Below are 12,128 nucleotides of genomic sequence, written 5' to 3' on the forward strand. Positions count from 1 at the left end.
CAGCTCCTGCCTTGCTTTTGGGGTGTGTCCTAAATGGCACCCTATTCCCTTTTTTAGAAAAAATCGTGCACTACATAGGGAATAGGGTGCCATTTGAGGAGGAAGATTTAGTATAGACACTCAAGACTAGAGTATTTCTGCAAGGCTTTTGGACTGTGGGACCTCTGTTGTAGTACTTTTAACTTTAACAGGCACTATTGATTTGCTGCAACTTCCCTCTCCCTCCATTTGTGTGTCTATTCTTGTAAGGACACTGCATAATTCTACAATAACAGGAATTGATTTGGGGTTTATTTGTGGCATATTTTTAGGTTGTGCTCATGCCATGGTCATTTCTAACCTTTGATTTGTGTCAGTTGTGTTATCATCCACAGCTGACAGTAAACCATGTTTTATTTATATAAAGGGATAGTAAGCCAAATTACAAAATTACATATTTGTAGCCTTACCTTGTGAGCAGTTCTTACAGAGTCTCATTGTCCATGGCATAGACTGCATTCAGGGTAAGGAATCAAATAAGTAATTTGGGTGAACTATCCCTTTAATCTTAAAAGGGTGTGGATTCTAATACAAATGATATGCCCCATATCTTTAAATGTTCATTAATGAGTTCCATAGAACCATATTCTATACAACATCACATGATCTTCTATGCAGAGGCCTGTGTGACGATGGAGTTAACACGCAGGACTGGCGCCGAGGGACGTGCGAGGCATCAATCAAATCAATAGGCCAATAGGAGTGTATTTTGCCCTCTGCATGTAGTCGCTCAAGGCACTTTTTTCAAGGCCCCCTTTATGAAAGACCATCAATGTTAGGTGTGTGAGTCAGTTTATCATAAAAGAACACTGTACTGTGAAGCTGTTGGGAATACCAGTCACTTCAAGGTTGCGTCTCTAATGACTATTCCCTATATAGTGAACTACTTTTGACCAGGGCCCATTGGGCTCTGGTTAAAAATAGTGGACTTATTATTTGTGACACATCCACACGCTTAAGACAACGTCCAAAATGGGGTTTCTGATGTTGTTTGAACTTCCCTTTGCGGATGTCTATGGGTTAAATGCTTTATTTTCTTCTTACAGTACATTAGAGGTAGAGAATGCACCAGACAGGGCTTTGATGGTTTGCTAGATTGACAGTGACAATTGGAGCTGGAAAGGGGTCAGAAGCTTTAAAGAGAGAGAGTGTGTGTCTTCCCAGATTTATCAGGTGGACCACATGCAGTCGATTTCGGCCCGGAGGTCTCTTATTAGCCATTCACGCTAACGCACTGCAGGAACCCCATCTAAAATTAATGTGGCCAAGGTTTTCCCCTATCTCCTTAAAATGCCAACAGCACTGCATGACGAAGGGAAGGTGCCACAATCCACTGTGACAGCGTGGAGTGACATGGAGGTGCTTGTCAGTACGCATCACGGCCAGGGCAACTAGCACTCTTGACAGATGTAGCCATGGTGTCCATGAGTGTGTTTCTTGGTGACAGGGTCGATGGCTCGAGCTGTGTCGCCAATGCCAGGACCATGGAAACCTATGTAGCCTAGACATAGGCAGAGTGATTAACTATCATAGTGTGTGGAGTGGACTAACACACAGACACACCCAAGGGTGAGCGGCTGGGGCCAACCCGAGTGGCGCAATGGTCTAAAACATTGCATTGCTGTGCTAGCTGTGCCACTAGAGATTCTGGGTTAGAGTCCAGGCTCTGTCGCATGCCGTCTGTGACCATGGAGCGGCGCATAATTGGCCCAGCATCGTCCGGGTTAGGGGAGGGTTTGGCCTGCAGGGATGTCATTGTCCCATCGCGCACTAGCGACTCCTGTGGCGGGCCGGTGACACGGTCGCCAGGTGTACTCTCTCTCTCTCTCGTCTGTACGGGAGTTGCAGTGATGAGACAAGACTGTAACTACCAATTGGATACCATGAAATTGGGGAGGAAAAAGGGTTATAAAAAAAAAAAGACAAATTAATGGGTGAGCGTGTCATGTTAACATGTCACAGTTAACCAACGAAAGACACCATATTCAGCACCTTGTTATATCTGCCAGTCTGTTTCAATCTCAAATGTAAAACTGTTTCCCAAAGATGCTTTCAATGCAAGCCCAACTAATATACCCTAGCAACAGTTTGCTGGGAACTCATTGGCTTATCTCGCTTTAGTGGCATGCTGTGCAGAATTCAAATAAGTCATTTAATATGTGCTTTTTTGACTTGTTCCAATTTGTTCTAATCTGTGTTTGATTTTCAAATGGCATCTCGGTCATAAATACATTTTAATTTTGGCTGGCTGCCAGGCTTGATCTTCATCTTGTGCTTCGTGATGTCCATGTACAGTCCAATAATCTGGGTTAGAGGCTGCCAAGATCTTTGTAACTGCTCCAATACATTGCAACGCAGCCAATCTGTTTGCACAAGGCCCCCTCCCCCAAATCTGGATCCTGTTCATTAGGGCATGCAACTGGAAAAGTTTAAAAACATTTTGCAACGGAAAACCAAAATGAGCGTTTCCGTTTAATTCCGTTTTCTTCCGTTTGGTGCCTAATGAGCACAACCCTGATGGCTTCCAGTCCTCCATGGTATTTGCCAACATTTGCTGTTCTATTAGCCAACATGAGATCATATTATGAGGTCCTTGCTTACTGTCAGCGTATGTGAGCATCCCAAAGGGGGCATCCTATTGCTTATTGCACTGCTTTATTCCATGTCACCTTGGATGAAAGGAAAAATTCACTACTGTTTGCTAAATAGTCCAAATTTAAAAACTACCATTGGTCCATACAGTTACTATATGTAAGTGCTTAGTGACCAGAATGTAATTATTAACCTTCGTTTGTAACTGGAGATAAATACTTAATTCCATGAATTTGTAGAATATTGTGATCAAAAAGAATACATAAGAGTAAATGAATGACAAAATAAAAAAATGTACTTTTTGAGTTATTGTTACGCCATGTTCTTAACTTAAAAAAATTTGAAGCAATTCAGCTAACATTACATTTCTGTAATAAGCCAGTAAATTTCCACTTGTGTTCTAAATATAACATATTTATAAATTGTTTTGAGTCCAAAGACTCATTCTGGCAAGAAGGAGATACGTGTGCAGGAGTTTATCCAAAGTCACTACTTTGGTATTAGCACGTAGAGGTGATGGCAGTCGGTAGTAGGCGTCTCCCCCAGTCCTACATGCCCCTAGACGCTGATCTTGGGTCAGTTTAGCCTTTTCCACACTAATGTTTAAGGTTATGATTAGAGCAGGAGACGCTAATTTTGGATCTGTACCTAGAGGAAACTTCACCCAGAGTATCCTACACAGTCAGTCCCTCTCTCCAATCCCTCCTGTACTGGGAAAATGTCACTGCGTCACCGGAGAAGGACAGGCTCACCACGACAGGAAGCACCAGGGCCATCTGATCTTGGTCATTGTTGAAAGTGAATCCTGGGACGCTCCTTCGGGAGGAGGCCGTAAGCAGAAAAAGACCCGCAAAACCCCCCCACCGATATTTAATTCATCATAGGGTCCGTGTAAACTTTATTAATAGGGCTTTTTTTGCTGCAGCGCTAACTCTATTCACAACCCTCGCCTTGCATATCCAGCATGTTCCATACATTTTAATGAGCCATTACATAAGCCAGCATACATATTTATTTTCATCTCTCATTGAGGCTACAGAAGAGATTTTGAACACCGAGCGAATGACAGGCGTAGAAATATTGAAGAGTGGCGAGAGAGAGGTGTAGAAAAAAATAATACAAAAAATAGATCAGCTTTTTAATGAGGCCTGGAGCGTCCATCATTAAGCCAGCAGTCACACTAAAGTGACTTTGTTCTCTCTCTCTCTCTCCTCCAAAGCGTTTGTCCCGCCGCGCATGAGATGACGCACATGCTTATAGATGTTGAGATCCGAGCCAGAGATCAAGGTCAGCCCAGATCGACGCTGTCAGGTCCACGAACCCCAGGGGACATTGTCGGAGAAAAAAAGAGGAAAAAAATGTGATTCTCGCCCATTCAGCCAATCAACCGGGCCCTGCCTTCCGTCCCTTGGGCCAATCGAAGCGAGGGAGAGCTTCATGGGCAGTCATTTCTCGTTAAAACCAATAAACGTGCCCTGCTTCTCCCTCTGAAGAAGCATCGGGTGGAGCTGCACTCGATAGCTCTGCCTGGGAGAAATGCGCTGACATAGCAACAGTGCTGATGGAGAGTGCGGGGTTTAAATGGGCGGCACGCATCCCGTATTGAGAGAAGTGCTAAAATCGAAGTGCAAGCATCCCCAGCGGGTTTTATTAATCAAGGGCTATTTACTGCTGCCTTGTCATTGAGATCATTTCTTATCTGTGAGTGTGTGTGCATGTGTTTGAGTGCAACCTCAAGGAGACAGGCCTCCAAAACCTAGCTTCTATTGGTTTCTATATCCCGAGTTTCCAAGTCCATCGCACTCCCCCCGCATTAGAATAGCGTTGAGTGTCGGGAAACACTGGCCTTCTGGTGGTGTTGACAAGCTGCCAAACTGAACATTCCCAGCCTGTGTAATTATGATCTGTGGAATTGATTCCCCTCAGTGATCGTAGTTGGACGTCGTGCGGCTCATTGATTCTGAGATGTATGGTCTTCATTTGGGAGGTGTGTAGCTTAAAGTTTGCACCGATAGCTTTGCCGGTTTGACAGATGCCTTCATCAAAAGGGACTAGCATAGATTACAAATAACGCATTGATTCTGCTAAACCAATCCTCCGAGCCATTATCTCTGCGCATCTGGTCAGTATGCAGACTATTGCACAGTTTGTAATTGTCTGCTTACTTTTTGGCCCATTCTGTAAGTTCCCAGCTAGTATTGTCAGAGTGCTGTGGTTCAGTGAGGTGGTCCAAGTGTGTGTCTGTATAAAAAAATACATATAATTCAAACTCATTTTATGCAATTTTATTCATGTAGAAGCAGCAAGTTCCTTTTAAAGTGTTTCAGTCTTTTATAGTGTTTCATTGTGGACATACACTACCGGTCCAAAGTTTTAGAACACCTACTAATTCAAGGGGTTTTCTTTATTTTCTACATTGTAGAATAACAATGTTTGAAGACATCAAAACTATGAAATAACACATGGAATCATGTAGTAACCAAAAATGTGTTAAACAAATAAAAACATATTATATTTGAGATTCTTTAAATTGCCACCCTTTGCCTTGATGACAGCTTTGCACACTATTGGCATTCTCTCAACCAGCTTCACCTGGAATGCTTTTCCAACAGTCTTGAAGGAGTTCCCACATATGTTGAGCCAACAAGTGCTTAGCATATGTGGAAACTCCTTCAAGACTGTTGGAAAAGCATTTTCCTTCACTCTCTTCCCAAACCATCTCAATTTGGTTGAGGTTGGGGGATTGTGGCGGCCAGGTCATCTGATGCAGCACTCCATCGCTCTCCTCCTTGGTAAAATAGCCCTTACACAGCCTGGAGTTGTGTTGGGTCATTGTCCTGTTGAAAAACAAGTGATAGTCCCACTTAACCTAAACAAGATGGGATGGTGTATCGCTGCAGAATGCTGTGGTAGCCATGCTGGTTAAGTGTGCCTTGAATTCTAAGTAAATCACAGACAGTGTCACCAGCAAAGCACCCCCACACCGTAACACCTCCTCCATGTTTTACGGTGGGAAATACACATGCAGAGATCATCCGTTCTCGCACTCTGCGTCTCACAAAGACATGGCGGTTGGAACAAAAATCTCCAATTTGGACTCCAGACCAAAGGACAAATTTCCACCTGTCTAATGTCCATTGCTCATGTTTCTTGGCCAAAGCAAGTCTCTTCAAATTGGTGTTCTTTGCTAGTGGTTTCTTTGCAGCAATTCGACCATGAAGGCCTGATTCACACAGTCCCCTCTGAACAGTTGATGTTTATGTATCTGTCACTTGAACTCTGTGAAGCTTTTATTTGGGCTGTAATTTCTGAGGCTGGTAACTCTAATGAACTTATCCTCTGCAGCAGAGGTAACTCTGGGTCTTCCATTTCTGTGGCGGTCCTCATGAGAGCTAGTTTCATCATAGATCTTGATGGGTCTTGCGACTGCACTTTCAAAGTTCTTGAAATGTTCCGTGTTGACTGACCTTCATATCTTAAAGTAATGATGGACTGTTGTTTCTCTTTGCTTATTTGAGCTGTTCTTGCCATAATATGGACTTGGTCTTTACCAAATAGGGCTATCTTCTGTATACCACCCCTACCTTGTCACAACACAACTGATTGTCTAAAACGCATTGAGAAGGAAAGAAATTCCACAAATTAACTTTTAAGAAGGCACACCTGTTAATTGATATGCATTCCAGGTGATTACCTCATGAAGCTCTTTCAGAGAATGCCAAGGGTGTGCAAAGCTGTCATCAAGGCTAAGGGTTGGCTATTTGAAGAATCTCAAATATAAAATATATTTGATTTGTTTAACACTCTTTTGGTTACTACATGATTCCATATATGTTATTTCATAGTTTTGATGTCTTCACTGTTTCAATGTTTGTTATTCTACAAATTCTACAAACTTTTGACCGGTAGTGTACACAAAACATATTCAAGTTTGTATACATTTATGTGAGTATGTGTTTATAAATGTGTGTTTATGTACGTACAGTGTCTTGCGAAAGTATTCGGCCCCCTTGAACTTTGCGACCTTTTGCCACATTTCAGGCTTCAAACATAAAGATATAAAACTGTATTTTTTTGTGAAGAATCAACAACAAGTGGGACACAATCATGAAGTGGAACAACATTTATTGGATATTTCAAACTTTTTTAACAAATCAAAAACTGAAAATTGGGCAAACTCTCTCCAGAAGTTCAGTGAGGATCTCTGAATGATCCAATGTTGACCTAAATGACTAATGATGATAAATACAATCCACCTGTGTGTAATCAAGTCTCCGTATAAATGCATCTGCACTGTGATAGTCTCAGAGGTCCGTTAAAAGCGCAGAGAGCATCATGAAGAACAAGGAACACACCAGGCAGGTCCGAGATACTGTTGTGAAGAAGTTTAAAGCCGGATTTGGATACAAAAAGATTTCCCAAGCTTTAAACATCCCAAGGAGCACTGTGCAAGCGATAATATTGAAATGGAAGGAGTATCAGTCCACTGCAAATCTACCAAGACCTGGCCGTCCCTCTAAACTTTCAGCTCATACAAGGAGAAGACTGATCAGAGATGCAGCCAAGAGGCCCATGATCACTCTGGATGAACTGCAGAGATCTACAGTTGAGGTGGGAGACTCTGTCCATAGGACAACAATCAGTCGTATATTGCCTAAATCTGGCCTTTATGGAAGAGTGGCAAGAAGAAAGCCATTTCTTAAAGATATCCATAAAAAGTGTTGTTTAAAGTTTGCCACAAGCCACCTGGGAGACACACCAAACATGTGGAAGAAGGTGCTCTGGTCAGATGAAACCAAAATTGAACTTTTTGGCAACAATGCAAAACGTTATGTTTGGCGTAAAAGCAACACAGCTGAACACACCATCCCCACTGTCAAACATGGTGGTGGCAGCATCATGGTTTGGGGCTGCTTTTCTTCAGCAGGGACAGGGAAGATGGTTAAAATTGATGGGAAGATGGATGGAGCCAAATACAGGACCATTCTGGAAGAAAACCTGATGGAGTCTGCAAAAGACCTGAGACTGGGACGGAGATTTGTCTTCCAACAAGACAATGATCCAAAACATAAAGCAAAATCTACAATGGAATGGTTCAAAAATAAACATATCCAGGTGTTAGAATGGCCAAGTCAAAGTCCAGACCTGAATCCAATCGAGAATCTGTGGAAAGAACTGAAAACTGCTGTTCACAAATGCTCTCCATCCAACCTCACTGAGCTCGAGCTGTTTTGCAAGGAGGAATGGGAAAAAATGTCAGTCTCTCGATGTGCAAAACTGATGGAGACATACCCCAAGCGACTTACAGCTGTAATCGCAGCAAAAGGTGGCGCTACAAAGTATTAACTTAAGGGGGCTGAATAATTTTGCACGCCCAATTTTTCAGTTTTTGATTTGTTAAAAAACTTTGAAATATCCAATAAATATCGTTCCACTTCATGATTGTGTCCCACTTGTTGTTGATTCTTCACAAAAAAATACAGTTTTATATCTTTATGTTTGAAGCCTGAAATGTGGGAAAATGTTGCAAAGTTCAAGGGGGGCGAATACTTTCGCAAGGCACTGTATGTTAATTTGTCTCTCTTCTCACCTTGCCTCACGTCTGTCGTCTCTCCACAGGGGAGGACTTTGTGGTGGTGCAGCAGGAAATCGTCATGATGAAGGACTGCAAGCACTCTAACATCGTGGCCTACTTTGGCAGTTACTTAAGGTAGCATATTTAAAGGTCTGCACCCCATGCTTCCTCCGCCACCATCCCTAACCTACCCTTCCCTCCTCCACCCCTGTCCTGGCTCAGTCAATTCTCAGCCACTCTCAGGTTTTGAAGTACACACAGGCTCAGCGTAGAGTCGTTCTCCACTGCAGCCAAGCTACGGACAGAGCCTCCGTTCCAAGCCCAGCCGCACTAACGCTAGCATGCTAACAATGTGGCTAATTACTAGCTCTGGGGAAATGCTTTGTATTGAACTGCTCAAGAGGTAAGGGAGGTGGAGGGTGGCCATTTTAAGAAGTTTTAACGCGTTGGTTGGCCGGAGGGTAGTTGTGACCTAATAGCCGAACCGCATCATGCTGTGTCACAACCTAGAAAAAGACTCCCAAAAGCATTCATCCAAACTCTCTCTCTGCCCCCCCCCCCCCCCCCCCCAGACTCCACCCTGCCTCTTTGCTTTAGCTTTTTACTCTGACTATTTTGAGCCGTACCGTATCGATTGTAATGTAATTTGTTTCCTTTTGCTCTTTACAGGAGAGATAAATTATGGATATGTATGGAATATTGCGGGGGAGGGTCCCTACAATACATATATCATGGTAAGCACACACAACAACATACAGTGCACAAACACACATACACACACAAAACACACAAGCATTTGAAAAATGACAGCTGGCTCAACCGGTTCGATGAAGCCAAATTCAATATGTTTCGGTGTGTGGTTTTAAGCTAATTCCTCACTCAAGCTAGACGTCCTCTTACTAGGGGTACGTCCCAAATGGCGCCCTATTCCCTTTATAGTACACTACTTTATACTACGGCCCAGGGGGAATCGGTTGCCATGTTGGATGTAACCTAGCTCCTACCACATAACCAGACAGACAGTTAACAGATTCTTAGTACGCTTTTTCTTCTTCTTGTCTTGGTCGTTAAAGGGAAAATCTGCAGTTGCTACGTCCATTTTTGGACTTTAAAAGAGATGATATATCCATTTTATTCTAGAAGAATATAACTTATAAATTGCCTCACGCGCTTAGTTCAACTGTCTTACCCCATCACAACCCAAAATATAAGCTGGTTTTACTCCAATGTTTGTAAACAAACACTGTATAGATTTAAAACATGGCTAAAACTATAAGTTTGATGTCATGGATGGTCAGTTTTTGCATCCATAGCTCCATCTATATATTTGAGTAGTTACATTTCTTCAGCCCCATCCCCGAGCTATTTACGAAAGTACTGGTGGCGTGACCACTTTGTAATTGTTTGAACTGCAGATTGCCCATTTAAAGCAGGTCATTAGGGTGGCCGTCTTTAGCAGCTGTTTTTGCACTTTTGCGCACACACAGACACATACATACACTCACACAGAGACGGTGTTGATTCTGCTCTTAATGACTGTGCTGGGCTCAGTTGGCTGCGAGGCTCCTCATTAGAGAGACAGGAACAGCAGTCGACACCACCAACTACCGTTGATCTCATCCTCCCACATATCGGCTCCCCGCTGCCACGGAGACGACACGCTGCTCATAATGTCCCCAACCCTAGGCTCCGTCTCCGGAGTACATAGAGGGTCACCGAAACGGAAGGCTTACGTGCTCGGCACACTGTCCCTCGTGGCCTTCACAATGCCCAGTAGGCTTGTCACATCGTTACATTCCTTTAACCTTCATCGTTTAGTTGTTGGGTATTCTTAACAAGGCTTAAGGGGGCATGTTGATTAGTCTAACATAGCTTCCTCTCCTTTTCTCCTTTCCATCTGCATTGATCTGAAAATGGAGGATAGGTGAAAGCAGTATGGTAGACCCTATGCTGTCACCTGTATAGGTTCTTTCAGGTCAGTGCCGATGAAAGAAAGAATATAAAGGAAGGAGGTAATTTTAGACTGAGTTTTCCAATTTAAACATGTTAGGTTCTAACTCATGGACGATTAGTAAATCTCAAACCAAGTTTATTCACCCAATGGGTCAGACAGCTGAACTGACAAAGACATGTTTATACCAGCACAAGTATATATACCCCAATTTGGGTTAAGTCTCCTCCTTCCCTCTAAACATTACATCTTTATTGCTAGGTAGGAAGTTAAGTGATGCGGGTAATAAACTGTTCCTTCTCCATTCATGTTACATGACCTCTGCCCCCATTACTCACTAATTCATAGCTCTCCACCCTTATCAGTGACCGCAACCGTGTGATTGCCTTTCCTTTACACATGTCCAACCTTAATTGACTCCACCATAGACATTCCTCCTACAGATAACCATTAACTTCTGGTGTAGAAACCAGACTGGCCCTTCTCATTTCCAAAGGATACCTGATGATTAACAATGTTTCAAGTTAAGAAGTCAGAACCCATCAAACAGGATCAATGAGTTAGCCAGCTAACCTGTGTAACTATTTGGAAGTAAATTCCTCATTTTTTGGAAAGATAAGCTTGAAAGGGGCGGCAGGTAGCCTAGTGGTTAGAGTGTTGGACTAGTAACCGAAAGGTTGCAAGATCGAATCCCCGAGCTGACAAGGTAAAAATCTGTCGTTCTGCCCCTGAACAAGGCGGCAGTTTGTTCTTAATAAAGGTAAAAATATAAAAAATAAAATGGGAATGTTATAATTGATTCAACTGGCTAACTTGGTGACCCTGCTTTTTGATATACCCCTTAGAGCCTTAAGAGAAAGTTAGTTTAATTAGCTCCGTCATGTGACTAACTGCATATTTTAATCAGACCCCAATAAACTGGTGCTATCATGACTTGCAATCTACTTAGTAGAACGTTTTAAGAAGATTAGTCTCTCAATGTTATGGCCAAAGCACTCCCACACAGCCTAGGATTGGAGAAGGGTGGAGTACGATGCGTGTTCTCACTCAAACTGCAGACAGGCAGGCAGGCAGACAGACAGACATGTGAGTCAATTCCAGAGGATCATGTTTGAATAGACTGCTATTTTATTTGTTTATACAGGCGATTTCATTGAGAATATGCAATTTACTGTATAGTACTACACATGTTATTGAAATCTAAGAACAACCTAGGAATCTAGCTCTGTCTAATTCAGTAGCAAATATATTTTTGTTCTGTTTTAATAGGGTCCTGTTGTGGCTGGTCTGTTCAGTCCAGTCATAACTATTCTAGAGTCCCAATAATGACCTTCAAATAACCTAACGTTGCCAGGTAAAGCTGTCAGATCAACATCCAATTGTGAACCCTGAACCTACATTGCCCACCTTGAACCCATATTGTTGATAAGTGGTTGAAGCTGAGGTTAAATGACACAAAAACTGTACATTGATGATTTTTGGGGGCAAATTTAACCAACAAGCAATATTGATGTAACTTGAAATGCTGATGTGTGCCCACATAAGACCTTTAGCTGAAATAATATTAATGAAATACATGATACATTTGAGTTCAGGTACCAGATGTTGTCTCAATAACCAATGGCGAGGAACCTTTTAATAAAGCACCAGTGCTTCTCAGGCTCCAACCATGTCTCTCCTTATCTTTCAGTGACCGGGCCTCTTACAGAATCACAAATAGCCTACGTGTCTCGAGAAACTCTTCAGGTACGTCCATTCACTTTGCCTCCTCCAGCACTCGAGCATTCACTCTTCTTCAGACAGATGTCTTTCAGCTAAAAGCCTTTGAACTGCCTTTGATTTCATCCATCCACTCGATTGAGATTGAAAACAGCCGTTAGCAATAGCAACATCGTAGGACTATTGTTGTCATTGATGTGTTCGATTTTGATACACACAACTATTATATCATAATAAATCCTTTATTACAAA

At 42.5% G+C, this 12,128-nt stretch overlaps 1 pseudogene; it reads left to right on the forward strand.

Annotated features, from left to right (window-relative positions):
• The window catches only part of LOC110485133, a 99,924-nt pseudogene that overhangs the window by 33,183 nt on the left and 54,613 nt on the right, over positions 1–12,128 (forward strand).

This window comes from Oncorhynchus mykiss, chromosome 13 (assembly GCF_013265735.2).
Source record: "Oncorhynchus mykiss isolate Arlee chromosome 13, USDA_OmykA_1.1, whole genome shotgun sequence".
NCBI lineage: Eukaryota > Metazoa > Chordata > Actinopteri > Salmoniformes > Salmonidae > Oncorhynchus > Oncorhynchus mykiss.